Below are 18,108 nucleotides of genomic sequence, written 5' to 3'. Positions count from 1 at the left end.
AGACAGTATTGGCATGTACACAATTTTGTTTGAGATCTGGAGTTCATAATGTACAAAAGAAAGACAAAATGTGAAATGCTAGAATGAGTGAAAACAATGTCAAATGCCTTATCTTCTATATTCTTAAGATTTTGGGGAAAAAGGAAACATATGCCTTTTTTCTCTTTCCTTACTTCCTTTGCTAATTCCTTTTATAATCTAAAAGAAAAAAGACTGTGGGCTCCATAAACATAGAAAAAAATTAAGGGTATAAGAAAAATATATTTATTGGCAAAACCAAAATAAATCCTTAAAAGAGTGATACTTTCCCAAGAAAGCTTTCATTTCTAAAAAAAAAAGGAAAAGCTTAATAAAATCAACAGTTCTTATTTTGCAGCAGTCTTGAAAGAGCAGAAACATAACCTGAAAAAATAAATGAATATAGAGTTTCCAATTGTGGTGTACAACTAGTGCTTGCAAATAATGAAAATATTATGCCGCTACGATGGCTCATCTTCACCAAAGCAATACTGGATTTACAAACACAATAGAAGTTACACCAGCACGCTCCTGAATACCTTGGGGGTCCTTCATTGGCATTGCACCTCCACAGGGACATTGATGGAAGGCAGCCCTAAGATTTCCAGTTCAGGAAAGTGTCTTCACTGACACTCCTTGACCTTGACATCTCTCCTGCTGCACCTTGCACGTCTTTTGTTGCACCCTGCTACTAAGTCTGATCACACAGTTAATCTTCTCCCTTCAACCCCTTGTATAGCTGATCCCCTCCTAGCTGATCCAGCTCATTTCCAGCCTCCCAGTGATGCCCTGTTTCACTGCCTTTCTTTACTTCAGTCATATAAACCTTTCCATTAAAGAATTCGTTTTCTGCCCACAAGGCACTTCCATGGGCCTGTTTTATTGTAGTGAAAATGCAAACAACGGGGAAAAGAATCTTGTATACACATGAATGAATTATGTTCCCTCAGAAAAAGCCCTTTGAACTGCAGTTTCTTTCCCTTCTTCCCCATCTCTTGTCACCATGGGTTATTTTTCAAATGTGCTTTCACAGCAGCTCTTCATTGAAGTAAATGGTACTACTTTGGGACCTTGGTATTTGTGCAGTAATTACTATTGTTCAGCCCTGTATTTAATAGGCAAGTGAGAGGACTACTAAAAATATAGCAGTACTCATAAAGATTGCCTACAAATCCCTTTAGAAATCCATACAAAGCTGTAGTCCCAAACAAACCCTGTTCCATTCAGCAAAGCTTTTATGTTAAACTGTAATGCAAAAATAGAAGATGAACAAGAAATAATAGTGGGTCAGAAGAAACAGAGGAAAGAATAAAAACGGGAGTTCAAAAGACTATGGCCTTGGTTAGGAGAGCAAAAGTCTGTTTTATCACTGCTGCAAACTGTTCTTGTTTTTTCAATTGCTTCAAAATCAAGCTAACTCTAATTTGCTCTAAACAGCTTTTGATTTTATCAACAAAGCATCAAAGGGCCTGAGCAATACATAGTGTGAATATCTTTCGTAAAGGTCAAATTGTTTTCCTGTCTTAGAAAGTGAAATCTCCTCACCTTTTTTATTTTATGATTCAAGCTGTATTTGAAAATGCACTGTTTATTTGCAGTGCTACAGCTCTTTCTTCTCCTTTCCTTGCTGCAAATCTGATTTCCAGCTAACACTGTCCTTTATGAAATGAAACATTTTACATGTATTCCTATGAAAACGCTCCCATCAGTTGTGTATCTTCATGTTATTAAACAAGTATGCTTTTTCTGATAGATATATGAACTGTGATGAATCAAGCAAGAAAAATAATCAGTTCCAGAGTTTCCTGTTGTAAGATCGAAGTGAGCCATCATAACATTAAACCCCCACAAATTTTGCTAGATGGTTTGAAATTGTAATAGTGTTAATTACCAATGGCCCCACCATTTTAGGAACACATAATTTAAAACCAGTTACACTGGAATCTAAAAAGGATAACATCTCTTCATCTGACACTTTTTTTTTTTTTGACAGAAAAATTGGCCATTTCTCTTACACAATAAGAAAAAATTAGGTAAATGTGCCTGAAGCAGACAGGAGTAATTTGATTGTTTCTTAAAAACCCATTTATATTGAGGACTCAAATTGAATCCCAGCCTTGATTTTTTCCATTCTACCCAGGTGTGACTGACTACAGATCACCTAAAATGGTGACACAAAAGAGAATTAGAGATAAGACTTATGCTTCAGCTGAAGCTCAGCAACTAGCCAATGTCCCTTTATAGAGGAAAAAGGGGGCGCAGATGTTTTCACACTGAGTGAACTCAAGAGACAGTGTGATTCTGCAACCCCTGTTTAGTGGTGAGCCTAAGCAACATACTAAGGCCTCCAGCTTTTGGCAGTCCTTCAGCTCTGAAGATCAGATTTTCAAAACTGTTCAGCTGTCATAGATAAAGCAATACCATCCAACACTTGGCCTTTCAGTTTCTGGCCTCTATCACACCAAGTCTTTCATTCAGAAAACAGATTTCTTACTAGAATCATCTGTTAAGCCAGGAGAGGAAAACTGACTTTCATTGTAAAAGTTAATTTTCACCAGGGCATTCAGAAGTCCTAGTATTAATGTATTTTTTCATATAGAACCTATCTGTAGAAAAGATAGGTTTGGCAAATATTTATAGATCTATGGCTTCTGGGATTCTATTTTCTTTCCAGAACCAGATCTCTCATAGCTTAACTATGAATATATATATATACTAACAGTGACTTGGAAAGAGTGCAGCATTTCAACTCATTAAAAGAAAGGTGAAGAATCTGAATTAGGCTTTGTTGGCCAGGATGAGCCATTCTGGAGACAGCAGTATTACCTCATTGAGTAAGTCCAACCATAAAAGATGAGTGGTCTTGCAAGTGTTTCAATTATAGCATTATTTTTTTTTTCAAAGTATAAACCAGATGGCTTATTTGAAGCACCTCACTCAACATCGAGGGTGCTGCTAATATGTTCAGTGAATCTTCCTTCAACCACGCTTTTGCATGAATGGGCAACATGACCATTTTTACCAGCCCTTCCTATCAAAATTGGGCAACGCTTTTCCATTATGATGATCTGTTTTCAGCTACTTGGAGTAACTTCAGGTGTTGAAATTAAAGTTTTCTTTGCTGAGCATATGCATCTTAAAAAAAACCTCACAAACAAAAAACAAAAAAAAACCCCAATCGAAAACCCAAAACAGCCTAGTAGACAAAAACTGAATTCCAACTTGCCTCCTTGTATTCTGCTAGAAAATCATTATTCCATATGACAGAAATAGAGGTGGGCAACAGAATGAAAAAGCTGAACTAAGTTCAAGCCAGTGCCTGATTGTGACTCATCTCTGTTCATGAATAAGGATGAACCAAGTCAATGCAAGGTTTCTGGCATTATTTCCTTATCATCAAATATGTTTGATTTCTCACATATTTGTCATCAGCTCCTTTGGCTTGGATTGTTTTTGGCTGATACAGCTAAGCTAGACCCTTGATTTAAGTCACATCTTTAGATATCTAGCTCATTGAAAGAGAAATATTCTGCATTCTATCACCTTTATATGTGGAATAACTTATAGCAGCAAATAAAGAGAAAAAAACCAGCCTTAAAGTTTTGTTGAAAAGATTTCACATTTTTCTGAGCGGAGAAGGAATAAAAAACAGGGTCTAGGTCAACCTGCAAGCCCCTTAGGCCCTTGTAGGCCACAGTGGACTACCAGAAGAAAAGAATCAGGGCTACTCCACAGTTTACACTACCCTGAACTCACCTAGTTCCTCTGTATCCTATTACTCATATGAACTCGTTTCAAGAAAGGTGGGTGGAAGACAGCAAAAGAAGCGCTTTTACTCCTCTTCCCTCAGTCTCTCCTCACTTGCCCACTTTTACTCTTGTGGAACATCTCTCCAGGGTCCTGGAGGAAGACTGCCAGCAAGAAACAGACAAAAATATGTGTTGCCTTTCCATCATGCAAGATGGTAGTATGAACCTTAAGAGGTTCATGGAAGTACTGCAAGGAGCTATGTTGATAAGCTCACAGAACATTACTGAGGGTTATTCTTGTTACTAATGTTTCAAAAAAGGCAGTTTGCTAATTATTTGGCATTAACAAATAAACAGATCCTATCCATTCTGTACTATCAAGAAAGCATTTTTATCCACTTTGCTGTTAACTGTAAGCAAAGTGGATCAGTAGATCTTAGGAGTTCAGAAGTATTTTTACGTATGCCTGGTGATATACACACAAACACCAATGTTAACGTACAAGAATTGATGTTTGCCTACAGCCTTAAAACTGTTGCCTCATATTTTTAATTGAATGACTTATTTAGCTTTTTTAACAGTGTATCAAGCCTCTCCTGCAAGAGGAACGACAATATGCATAATTTAATATGCAGTTTAGACTCAAAGGAATACAACCAAATCTGTACAAACATTTACAGAATTAGTCAGGTTTTGTTCCTAGGAGATATGGAAAAAGCTCTGGTCCTCTTACTTTACAAGACAGCTGGACTAATGTCATTTGCTAAAAACATTTTAGAATTAATCCTGACATTTTTAATCAAATAATTTACTGTTTTTTACTGAGGACTTAGGTATTCAGCTACTTTGACAGTTGCTTGAATATGGTTTGAGGAATATTGGCACTAACCATTGAATAAATTATTAGAAAACATATTTTTCTTGCATATTCCTAGCCTTTTTCATCATTATTTACCAATTCTTAGCTCTTAATGATAAAACCCATTAAGCCTAAGGAAAGAATCACTTTTACCTCAAAAAGAGGAATAATCTGAAGTTTGTGTTCTTTTAGTGTATTTTTTCAAAAAAATCATATTTATACAAATGCAAAGACTTAAAATCTTTACAAGCATTAAATAGCAGATTTTTTAAAACTCTTTCTTTGAAATCAACATTTTTTGCAGATATTGCAAGGACGTAATTATGAGGCTTTTTTATAAAGATATGTAACAAACATCATCTCATAGCTGAGCCGATGCTCAGCTTCAACTTTCTCTACCTACAGTACAAATGTACAGGTAGTACCAATAAAATAATCAGTTATTTTGTTTTAAAATATGCTGTGGAATTATGTTCCTCCCTCTTTTCATTCATGACCCCAGCACTGCCATCTAATCTGCCAGCATTCACACAGCAAGATTTGCACACATCTAGGGCTTACTCGCATATACCAGCTCAAAAAAAACACAGTAGATGTTTCTGACTAATAGACCCAAAGACTATCACAAAGTAAAAACAACTGTGTCCTTTAAAAAGGACAATTATGATTTTTTGCAAGATTGTCTCATTTTTCCATTCCACTGAATAGCATCAAGCTCTCCCAGTGAGTCCACAGAGGTTTCTGCTCTTCATCACATACAGCAATATGCACAGCATGAGTGGTGGGAGCAGGATATCCAGCCTCGTTGGCCAGCAGATCTGGACCAGCTAGGAAGGAAAAGTAATCCTGTGCTGAATAGACGGTAACAGATTGCTTCCTTCTGGTAATGAATGGAGGACCAAAGCACAAACTGTAATTGAGAGCTAGCTCCCTGCCTGATCCGATCTGGGGGTGGACAACTATAGGCTGCCGCTGAGTCAGTTTAAGGCAAGTTGTCATGCTGCAATTTAATCCTAAAGAACAATCAAATGAAGGTTTTCAGAGCCTTTCTTTGCCTTTTTAAACAATATTTGCAAAAACACATTGTGGATACAGTCTAAACATTCCCGTTCATTGAGACAGCAGTATCCTATTGATAGTAGCTTAAATCAGTTCTTTTTGTCTGTTTGCATGAAAATTTAGATTTTGAAATATGTAAAAGACCTAAACAGAAGGCATTGGAAGACAGAACGGATGTTAACTCGTTCTCGATACCTGATTGTTTCAGAATCCATTGGCTTTTCGTAGTCTTACATTTCCTTATACCAAGATTATAGAGTGCAGAGGAAAAGGGAAGATCAGAGCAGACAGATCATTTTGCTGCTAGCAACAGCCTACCTGGGGACTTTTAAAAGCAGTAGATTAAGAAAATGTTTAGTGACTATCATGATTCAGAGCCCAGTTAAGTCTGTGAAAGCCCTAAGAAGCATTTATGGCAGACACATTTTTGTTATTATTTCTGTTTATCAAGGAAAACTCAGGTCAGAGAAGTGTCTTGTTTTCAAGTCAGAGTCAGATTTTTTTATCCATTTCTCAATGTCCTTTGGCTGAAAGAGATGGAACTGAGTAAGTTCCTTAGGTCTCAAAAGCATTAAGTCTCCAATTTTGCATCAAGAGCTTTTACTGGAGATCTCCTTTCAGTCACATTATTTTTAGTGAGTTTCCACGGAGGAACAGGAGTTCAGGCTCTCAGCTGGCCCTTATACTAGAGCGGTTTAGGCCAGTGAAGCGCTAATACGAGCTCACGTCAAGATTCAAGCAGTCGATGTTGGCAAAGGGAAGACTCAGCTGAGGGTTACGAGATCCATCATGCAAGATGGAGGTGTCAAACAAAGAAGGCTGGAGCAGAATTAGGCTGGCTGTTTGGCAGCAGGAACAAGCTGGGACATGAGGCAGGACAGAGGGATACATATCCAGGAGTCAGGATATCAAGAACCGAGGCTGGACCAGATAGAAACAGGTGTTAGGTCTCAGGATCACAGACCAGAGCTACACCCAAGTGCCTGACGGGGAAACCCGACTGATGAGAAAACCATCAACCAAGCCTTCAAGCCAGTGTCTAAATCCCTGTGGGACAGACTGTGGCCAGCCCATTTCTCTCCGGTTTGGATTGACAGTGATTAGGTGCCCAAGTATCCAAGTAAGGTTTGGAAAGGGGTTTGATGCATGCTAGAATTGGATCACAATGCAGGAGGGGGCACAATGGGACTTGGCAATAGTAGTGTCAGTCAGTCAAGCTCTTGGTACATGCTCATGGATACAAAGAAATATGTGTAATAGCTCACAGGAAAAGAGAAATTGTTCACTTTGGGTTTGAAGGACAGAGCATAAAGGTTTCAAGTAAGCTAGTAAAGCCTATTCAGTAGGAGGGGATTAGGAGATAAATATTGAGTGTTGTACCTGAGATACATGGATTTACAAAAACCTCTGAAATTTTAAAAAAATATATCTAAATTTGTCTACACTTAATTAGAAACATTAGAAAGAATGCACTTAACATGATTTTTTTTTAAATACCTCTCCCTCCAAAAGCTCAAGATAACTTTTCTTTTCCAATACTCACTATAGGTTAATCAGACTATATCTACCCTCTGTACCAGAACAGAATTTACTCCTCTTTACCTGTGTGTGTGATCTGAAATCCAGGAATACCATATGGTCTAGGAGAAGCACAGGGTAAATCCAAGGATCTGCTTTAAAAAAATAAAGCAAAATTTTATCTTTTCTCTATCTCTACAAGCTTATATTGTAAAATAAAGTCTCATACTGTGGAAAATATCACTTCAAAACATATTTTTAAACACTTAATAGTCAAAATTAACCATTTGAATAAACACTAGCTTTTGGGCTGGGGACTTTTTAATGCTAGAGTCTTTAATTTCCAAATTAGTTGTTCTTATTAGATGTGCTTAAATTCATTACAATCTAAAAATTGCTTTGTGGTAATAGGAAATAAATTGATGGCTTCATTCTAGTCCTTCACAGAATTACTTCTGTCATTGTGACTGTAATTAGCTGCCACTCTTGTTGGTATTGTGGGTATGGAAGTCAAAGAATGAAAGTAAACAAATATTTTCTATGGTAGCACTGCAAAGCACATAATTGTCCACATTGGTAAAGAAGACTGGGCAAGTGGCATTGCCTACAGATATGCTCCAGCTGTTAGGTGAATCATAGGTGTCAGTTAGACAAGGAGAACGACTTATGTGAAGCTTCATTCTCTTTTGGATGGGTGGAGCAGGCTGGTCTGGCTTTTGCTTCTTCATAGTCATGCTGTTCTGTCTGCTCATCTGTTCACGGCCTGCTCTGTGGAGTAATTCTGTCGGTTCCAGATGTTTCATTTATTTTACCATTAAAACAATGTGGTGTGTAGCTTGTCATAGTGGGTGATTTTCAGAAATGAAAAAGTATATTCTATTTGAAAAATCAGTTACTGAAAACTACTCACTGTTAATGAGTACCAGTCACATATTTGCTGAATTTTAATTCAGTCATGGAGATTGTGCTTTTGGGTGCCATTAAATATATAAATACATTATATTAACATAAATAAGCTTATCTAATGTGTTTCAACCTAGCTGCTTAACTATGGTTAATTTTGCATAATTCTGGACACATAAAACATACTCATCCCAGGGAACGAGTTTGTTCCCATGGCCAGTTTCTAGAACTGTTGTGAAATAACTAAGAGCCACAGGAGCCTCTATGGGATACACACAGCTCAGTTTCAGCTCTGGCTTGGAAATAAAGCTACCAAGAATTGCCATAGTCAACAGTAAAACAAAGTGCTTTTAAAACTTGAACACTTTGTTCCATACCTGCTGTGCAACCATGGTCACAAGGATTCAGATATTATCAAAAGATCAACAGGAAATTGATGGGAAATAAATCACTATCGCAACTCATGTATGTAATTAGGTTTGGTATTTAAGTATGCCATTTTGTAAAGAATGCGATTTTTTTTCCTATTTTATTTAATAGCCAAATTCATGTTCATGAAGATCTAGGATACGATCTGTATAGAAAAGTTACTAGAGGATCATCAGATTTCATCAGTGTAAAATGTATTTAGCCTTTTCCTTAACCCAATACGTTGTGACACCCAGCAAGAAGAGTTATCATCCAGAAGCATAGTGCCCAATTCTGCTTTATTACTGAGATATGTTACACTTCCTAAAAATAAAATCCAGATTATATGCCTTAGTTTTAAATCTCTCATGTTCTTTTATAATGTACACCTGGAGTGATCAGGAGGCTGATCTTAAGTTGTTTGTGAATTCCAAGTATGAAGGAAAGGTTACATGACATACTCAGGCTGAAAAGAGGTTACACTGAAAGCAACACAGGATTAAATCACAAGTACAGCTATATTTTATTTTTCTTTGGGAGTGTCACCACTGGAACCTTACTTAAATTCACAAGGATTTGGGGAGACTAAACGAGCTTTCATGGAATTCTTGAAGAATCTTAAGAGCCTGATGTAAGAGAAGGCAAAGGAGAAATTCTGAATAGGATTTTCCACTGATTGCGAGTTTAGGGTTCATGTTCATGTACTACTGATAATGGTGGGCCACTATCAATTTTATCTTCAGCCAGGTCTCTGCACTTCAATACATATATACAATTGCAATGGATGTGCGTGTGCCCTTAAAGTAGTTAGGCAATGTGTTCATGTCACTATCTTAGAAAACACATAAGAAGGTGTAAATGCAACTACAGGTGTGGGAGATTGTAGCAGGCACACACAAGGATTTCCAGTACACAGGGTTGTGTCAAAATTGTCACAAAGGTGCAGGTAAACTCAAGGTAATAAAAAAAGAGAAGTCCAAAAATTCAGGATTGTAGACCTCAGTGCAAAATCCATTTGCACATAGCCATCCTTCACCTCTGCTTTTTCTGCTTTATAGCGGTCTTCTTTCTTTGTTACTTCCTCCTTCTTCCCCTCATTATGATTCCAATTCTCTTTTCTGTCTAGGTGTACACATGAGTTGGGAGATGAAGAGAGGATACCAAACAGTGGAAACCCTTCAAAATCAATAAACATTTTAGTAAATATATTAAGGTTTTTTTTTTCTTTTTGGATGGAAGCAGAAACAAATTAAAAGTCTTTCATAAGCTATAATTTCATCTTCCTCTGAGGATATGTGGAAAGAAGGAGCCAAAGCTCACTGATACAGCTAAACCGTTTCCTGTGAGCAGCCACTTCATTGTGTTCATGCAAGGCAAATGTAATTACCCTGCTAAACAGATAAAATGGTAAGTCTCTAAGACTTAGATCTCTATATTCTCCTAACAATATTTTAATCTCAAATTGAAATTGAAAATGTTCTGCTAAGAATGTTCCTTAAAGTGCTAGAATTCAGATGATAAAAGAAAGTTATTGTCAACAGTTTTGAGGCATTATTAGAAAGGTGTTTGAAATGGTAATAAGGATGTTTGAGGAATCTTTCAAATTATCAAAAGCATAAAGCAACTTTTGGGAAGATTCAGCTCACAAAGTATCAGCCAAGATTGCAAATAAATATCCATAATGGGTTAGAGTGTGCTCCATTACTCATGTTGGTGGGTGGGCATGTGTTCATACATACAGTATCTTCAGAGCACATGGTCTGCAGCCATAAGTAAATACTTACCAAAAGAGTTAAGAGCTGCACAGCCCAGGTCTGTGCAGATTCACAAGAGGTGGTGCTACCACAAGGGAGAAATGTGCTACAGAATGATTATGCCATGCTGATCAGAACAGAACAAAGGGAAAAAACGATTTCTGGGAGCAGAACTGGGTCAGATCTTCAGCTGCTGTAAATTATCACCACCTTGTTTGGTCAAGGCAATGAAAGATCTTGTTCTTTTTGTAGATATGGTAGTTTATTGCATAGCTGATGTTTTAAATAGGCAAAGTAGGTACTCTAAAAATTATATAAGTGCATCTTTTTTTTCTTCTTCTTCTTCTTCTTTTTTTTTTTTTAATTTACATTTCAGTAGTGTTTTACTACATTCCAATAGTGTTTTAGTTTAAGTATAGGGCCTGACCAGAGATCATAGGTTGTAAGTATGAGTTTGACCACTAAAGTCAATGGCAAAAAAAATCAGGAGGTTAAACTATTAAGTTTATACATATAAAAAGGAAGGTTCCGTTCTTTTTACTATAAGAACTAAAGTCTTTAAAGTATATCATTGGAAAGATAGCTCATCCTGCATTTTTCAGTGAGATCTTGGGAATAATCTATATATTGAAGAGGCAATAGTGAACTCCATAAAAATAAATGTAAAAATCAAATAGAACTTTTATTCCTAGATTTTGTAGAACTTTGTAATGTCTCAAAGAATTTACAGTAAGAAATTTACAGTAAATATAACACATAACATTTAAAAAGGCAGAGTCGACTTCTTGTTTGGCTTTGAGAGGAAAAACAATAGTCCAGTCAATTATCTCAGGTCTTACCTAAGAGATGAGAAGTTTTCCTTTTTCTCATTTTCCAAAGCTCTACAGACAGAGTCAATCCCAGACAATGACTTAGGCATACTTATTCTCTCTATGAAAAAGGCAAGTGATATAAGAAAGATTTAAAATATATTTATTTCTATACATATAAGCACAGCCAGCTAAAGAGAGACACCAAGTCATCATGTTTTTCTACAAGACTATGAGAAACTCCTCAGGAAAACTACAAACATATGCACATACTGCAAACAGACTTCTCCTCCAGTGTCACTCTGCATTTAATTTTGGACTCCAAACCATTATGCAAGTGGACCACACACTCCACATAGCTCTGTTTTATATTCACAAGCACGGAGAAAACTAAACCACTTTTAAGCATAAAAATTGCTTTAGAAAAGATATTAGGAATGTACACATACAGCAATTGTTTTAGAAGTACCAAAGATAGCAAAAACATTCAATAGCCTTCAAATATGTACACTATAAGTACCGTTTCTTTCCCCTCGCTCCCTTCAGGAACTTTCCTCAAACAGTAAAAATATTCCTTCTATATTTACTTCCCATTTACTTCCTCAAATTAGCATATTTTAATTTTAAAAATTTTGTACTGTGTTCACACATACAGACAGATGAATTTGGAAGCTTTCTGTTTCTTTTAGTACCCACATAATCATACAACAGTACATTATAGGTGACATAGAACTGAAGATGCTCATGCCTCCAAGCCCCACCATGCCAGTTCCGCACACTGGCAAACAAATCATTACTTAAGTCTCTTACAAACACTCATACTTTTTTCACAGAGAAACAAAACACTGGGAAGAAAACAAATGAAGTCCCTTAATTTCAGTAAAACAAAGCGGAATACACATTTGAACTGTAATTTGAGAGTAAAGAATATACGGGGATTCAGAAATCAGTCGATTCCAACTCATCCTGTGAACTCCTCTCACCTGGCTCCAGCAGCTGCAATGCAGCGCATGCAACTGTCACCCATTCACTCCCAGTAGCCTGGCAATACGCCTGTACAGTCACACTCACGTATCAGACAGGAAAAAATACTGCCAAAGCATGTATCTCTAGTAGGAGTGCCAAACCCAGAGTAGCAGCGCTGATGGCTGGATTTGTACCCACTTAGGAATATAAAGTTCCCCCAGATTTATATTGTACTTTATAATATATCACTTTGAAATCAAAGATCATTCCTCTTTTGCATTTAAAATGTGTACATGTTCGTTTAACACAGGTAAAAGTTTTTTCAGTTTCAGTGCCATAAGTAAATTCACATATTCCACAGGGGGGAGTTAGGCAGGCTGCATATTTTTGGTCTTCTCTTTATTTTAGATATTTCCTCTTGTTTGTGTTCAATACATTCATGCATTTTGGCAAACTCTGTTTTAAACAGAATGACCCTAAAGCCATTCTCCTCTGAGTTGTACAACTTTCAGTCTCTTTGTTCTTGTCATTATTAACATGTCATTAGCTCCTCAATCAACAGAGACTTTTCCTTGGAGAATATGAATTTCAAATGCAGAAACCAAGCAGAAAAATTCTGTCTTTGGCATGAACCTTTCAAGATTTCTTTATGTATCATCAAGTACATGGAAAAGCTTTACAGGACATCTGTAACTTCCCCAGCAAGCAGTACACTACTGTTCCAAATGCCAGGTACACATCTTTTATGAGAAGACTTAATATTAGCATTAATCCCATGGCTTTTCCAGCTGATATTGTCTTTCCTATTTGCATGCAAGTTTGCAACATCTCTCTCACATTTTGGCACTTTCATTTCATACTTCACAGTTTTATTAGCACTTTGAGCTTTGAAAGATAGCTCATTTATTTGCTATATCTAGATGCCACAAAACTTTGAATACACTATATAATGATGTAGAGCAAGATAGTGATGGAGTACAGTCAGACACAGATAATTATCCTGAAAGCATTCCAGAAATTGAGCTAGTATAATTGCCCATTGTCTAAAGTAGCAAAAACAGCAGTCCTGCCACACTGCAGAATCATGTCTGACAATTTGCACATTGTATTGTTTTTTCAAAGACCAGGCATTCTGATATTAATACACAAGATACAGTGTCAGGTCATGATAAAAGTTCCATCAAGACTATGTGTAATTGTTCTTTAAGATATTTCTCTTATATAGCCTCTATACAAATACACATTTGCGTAAGTACAAGCAAGAATGGTTGCAGGCTTCTGCTGCTAGATTCCTTTTCAACCATCTCCTAAAGAAGGGGTGGTTTAGGTCACTACTGTTCACTTAGATCTGCTCTCTCCTTTTCTCACTACCTATCTTCAAGCCAGGCTTTTCTTCACCTTCTTCTCTTCTGCCCTCAGCCAGCCATCATGGTAGACAGCAAGCTGAAATAAGTGGGTCTTCAAGAAGATCCAGAGGTGTTCAAATCCAGAAGCATTACTGTCTCCAAATGAAGGTGGAAAGTGAAAGGAAGAGTTTGGTCATAATTTGGGGGGGGGGAAGGTGTATCAGTTACCTTTGAATATATGGTGCAAGTTCTACACAAACCTGTATGGTTCTGATAAAAGTAGATCTGTTTCTGCAGCATTGCTGCTGTTCTGCTCAATGAAATATTCAATAATGGTAATTCTCCTGCTTCTTGCCATGTGCAGGGACCTTACTCTCTGAAAGTAAAACCATTTAACAGCCAGAAACATTGGCCAAGACTAACGCTAAGGCAGAGCATGAAGTCATAAACATGCACAGATGTTACTATTTGAAAACATTAAAGAGGTACTGAAGTTCCTGAGAACATCCCAAGTTGTGTTGATTTCAGCAGTAATGAGTCATAAGGGAAGAAGATACTACTAAAATTACATGCCCGGGACACTTCTTTGCCACTTACATTTAGAAAAAAACCAACAGTGTCTGTAGAAAAACTTAATGGGGAGGAGAGCACTCTGAAAGACTGCCGTTACCAAGGGCTAAAATGAATAAATCTGCTTGCCTGTATTTATGCAGTTAAACAAATACAATGCTAATGCGTTACACATTTCTGATGATATCATGGAAGGCTCAGGAGATCCGATTTCACAAGTGTCTAAAAAAGGTTAGAGCTGAAGGTTACAGGAAGTTATAAAACTGATTGTTTTAGGGAAAAGTTTATTTAATGGAATTTGGGAAGTTTTATAAACAGAGCAAAGAAAGTGGGACTACTCACACATTCTGTGCCAGTCCTGCTTTGATTAATAATTGCGTTGAGTCTACTGAAATATTCAGTTAGGTGAGAAACACATTCAGGAGGTCTCAGTTTTTTAGAAGTCCCTGAACCTTTCCTGATTTCACTTTAGTAGCAGCTCAAGCCTACTCCAACATGTGGAAACAGGGATTTCATGCTGAGCATGAAAACTTACCATGGTGTGCTAATACAGTTACGCTCATGCTATCCTTTCTGAAGCTATCGTATCCTTCTATTCCTGAAGAAAAGGCTCCCAAATGAAGAAAATATTAAAAGAGATGCAACCCAATAACTCTATTTGCTTTGGCAAGTATAATGAAGGTTTCAGAAATATTTCTTTAGGAAAAGTAAAAAAGAAAAAGTAAGAGAAAGTGAGAAAATAAAATCTCTGACAGCTGTCTTGGTCTATTGTCAGCTAGAGAGCTGGACTTTTAACTGAGGCAGAGAAGAGCTAATATTGTCCATTTTGCACTTTTGCCAGTACAAGAATAAAGACGCACACAGATAATTTAAGCTATTGCTGTGTTACTAACTCAAGGAATAGGGTACCAAAACTGGCAGAAAGTATGAGTTCATAAAAATAGAAATTTCAGATTTTTCCCCTTTTTTGTTGTTGTTCAGAGATTCTTTTCTTCACTTTTCTGTGTTGTTTAGGGATTCTCTTTGTAGAAACAACTTTGCCCTAGACACTTTCTCTCTAGAAACACTCTTATTTTCTCTCATGCCTAGAGAGAACTACCTAACCACACGTACTTCAATAAGATAGCAGGTATCAATAAAGATCTTCTTGGTGGGCCCAAACTTAGCTAATGAAATGAACCATGAACAAGTTCCATGTCACCTTTTACAGAGTGGTCACTCATATATTCACCTACATATTACAGTATTAGGCTCCTCTGCCTATTCCTGTTTGCTGTGGTTTGATTCTAGATATCTATATTTAGATAAATACATTTAGTTTTAGTTATCTATCTAAATACATAGATGGATACTAATGGAGAAGCTGGTTTGATTCAGAGTATTTGAAATGAGGTGCAATCCACCAAAGGTAGGTACACTCTTTCTTGAGGGGAAAAAAATGTAAATAACAAATCTAAATGTAAAATTGGATCTTTGGGGCTTCAGAACTGCCAGGTAGACTTTCTCAACATTCTTACTAAATTGCAAAGATTTTTTTTTTCCCTCAGAACTTGCCAAACTTCATAGCACTGTGGGACTTGGGCCACCTGTACAGAGCACAGATAAAAGTCTATAGGTTGAAGATGACAGGAAGCTGGAATTGGTTTATAACTTGCAGTATTTAGTGGCTTCATTCCTTTTATCTCTAAATAAATACTTGACATGGCCAAAAGAGTAACGTTTGAAGGCATTTTCCCCAAAATGCAAACAGTATTCTCAGTGTTGAATGGCTTGAACATTTGCTCTACAGAAAAGGAAAAATCAGACTTACAGGTATTTTCCTTCAGAGATATGCATCCACCAGCCCTTTATAACCATGTATGAGTTTTGTTTTATCTCAAGTAGAAGTAGTGAAAGTTATTAGACTCATCAGCTGGCTAGGTCTGAAAATGTTGGAAATATTTCTATAATGTCTATTATTACAGTAGTTTTCTTTTGAGCAGATGGCAGGGGAACACGCGAAGCCAGGACATTCATGTTTAAAAGAGTATTAAACTCCAGTCTTCAAAGCAAAATTAACACAGAGATGTTTGGAGAATGTGTCCTCTTCTGACATACAGAGTTCAGGGTCTTCAGTCAAAGAAAGAAAGAAATTCTTTAACTTCACAAAATGTGAAGCTCCCTTCCACATCATGGAATAAATAAATTGACCCCAAACCAGGACCAATCACATGACACCACATGAATGCCACAGAATAGCCACATGATTCACATGTCATCTGCTTCATTTTCTTCCACATCAGAGTGACTCAGACCATCATTGTGAAAAAACAAATAAGAGTCATGTTGAATATAAAAACCTGTTGGCTGAAAAGATATTGTTTTGATGGAAACCGGAGCTTTTAGGAAATTAATATTTCATATCCAAATTATCTGCTTTCAGCAGAAAAAGTTACTTGTGAGAAACAGAAAACAAAAAAAAAGCCAACTTTCCAAAATTGTGTTCTGTTCAAAATTTTTTTCACTGTGCAGTTTTGCTAGTTTGCAGTTTAGCTACACTGTGCTTACAGACCGAGAAGATTAGAATGTAGCTCATCAGCTGCATAAATCTATTAATGGACGTGGAAAAGTACCAATGTCAAGTCCTATGTAAACATGGCCTCGTGACAAAAAAGGCAGCAGTGGGCAAACAGTAAAGTGCTGAATTTCCTCCTGTTTAAAAAATTACACGTGAAAGGAAAGACTTCTCAACTTCTTGCTCCACAGCGTACTGTGGAGATGGGTAGATGTAAGCCTTATAACTTTTGCCAGCCTTCTCAGGGAATGTGGGGTTGAACGTTACAGAAGAAAGTGGTCTTGCAGGTAACTTGTACAACTTTTCTTCTAACCGAAAATCTTGCTGAAAAATTCTTTTCCAGCTTGCCTTTCCAAAAGCTTTGGTGTTGAAAAAGTTGGCATTATTTTCTGAAATAGAAGGAGCATTCACAGGAGTCTGAGATGAGCCCCAGCTGCAATAAGTTACAGAAAGCTGCTGGGAACATATGGACCTGTTGCATTTCTGTTGATAATGTGAACATATATGTTATTAAGATGGTGATAGTTTTTAATAATTTCTTTTGTATTGAATTATCTCCAAGCCCCTGATATCAAATAAGATAACAGTGAAATTAACAGTTACCTCAGAAATGCCACAAGTCCAACAGTGGCATTTCCCTTCATTTCCCTTATGAAATGAAGATTCATCATCTGACTTTTTATTCTTTATTTCCATTTAAGAGAAATTGTTGATTTTGTTGAATGACAATCACTAGCTTGTTCTTAAATAAAAATATGAAAAAAGGAAAATTAATAAATTGAGCTGCAGTTTTCAGATCTTGAAGTTTCTTCTGATTGCAGAAATTTTATATACGGCCTAAGTGCCCAAATATGACAATCTTTGGCAAGAACCCATCCATCCTTGACCCAGAACCTTGAGATTAGATTTTACACCTATTTAACAGCTGGTCACTTAGCATTGGCCTATTTTATGCAAATAGCCTTCCATTTAAATAACAGTCATTTCCATTTATTAAAGTAATTCAATTTCCTAAGGACAGCCTAATAATACAGCTGCCCCATTATGCCATGGATGAATGTAGTCAAATACGTGTAATTATATTTTAAATATGTTACTGCTATTTAGTATTCTGTCACACCCACAGCATGGTTGGTAGCTCACAGATATGAAGTACAGAGATCCCTGTGTTATCTAGAGAACGTACAGTGTAGGTCCTTGTTCTAACAAGGACCAATATATTGGTGCATTTTGTAACGCTCATGTAGGTAAAATTACTAGACCTTTAATGATGAAAAGTTTAATTGACAATCATTTTACACACATATCTATAGGTAGTTCAGCAGAGGTCAATTACTGTGGTAATTACACAGTATTTTAGAGAGTCCTTCTTCCATCTAAACTCTGAGCCTGGTTTTGCCATGGCTGTAATGCCACAAAAGAGGGGTGCATTCAGAAGGCCTCAACTACTCTTTTCAGTAGGTGAAAAATATCCTAAAGGTCTTTTATAACTAAGCCAGTTCCTGTTGAAACCAGTAGGAAAGGGCTGTGGAGAGAACCAGTCTCTGTGCTGGAACAGACAGCACAGACCAGACTCAAGAAGGGTAGCAGCTGAG

General features: G+C 36.9%; 1 pseudogene; it reads right to left on the bottom strand.

Moving 5' to 3' along the window:
- The window catches only part of LOC129206315 (uncharacterized), an 85,276-nt pseudogene extending 68,067 nt beyond the window's left edge, over positions 1-17,209 (bottom strand).
- Positions 17,210-18,108: the final 899 nt, after the last annotated feature.

The sequence above is a fragment of the Grus americana genome, chromosome 4 (assembly GCF_028858705.1).
Source record: "Grus americana isolate bGruAme1 chromosome 4, bGruAme1.mat, whole genome shotgun sequence".
NCBI classification, from domain to species: domain Eukaryota; kingdom Metazoa; phylum Chordata; class Aves; order Gruiformes; family Gruidae; genus Grus; species Grus americana.
Note: the sequence above shows the minus strand (reverse complement) of the source record. Positions and strands in the feature narration are given on the sequence as shown.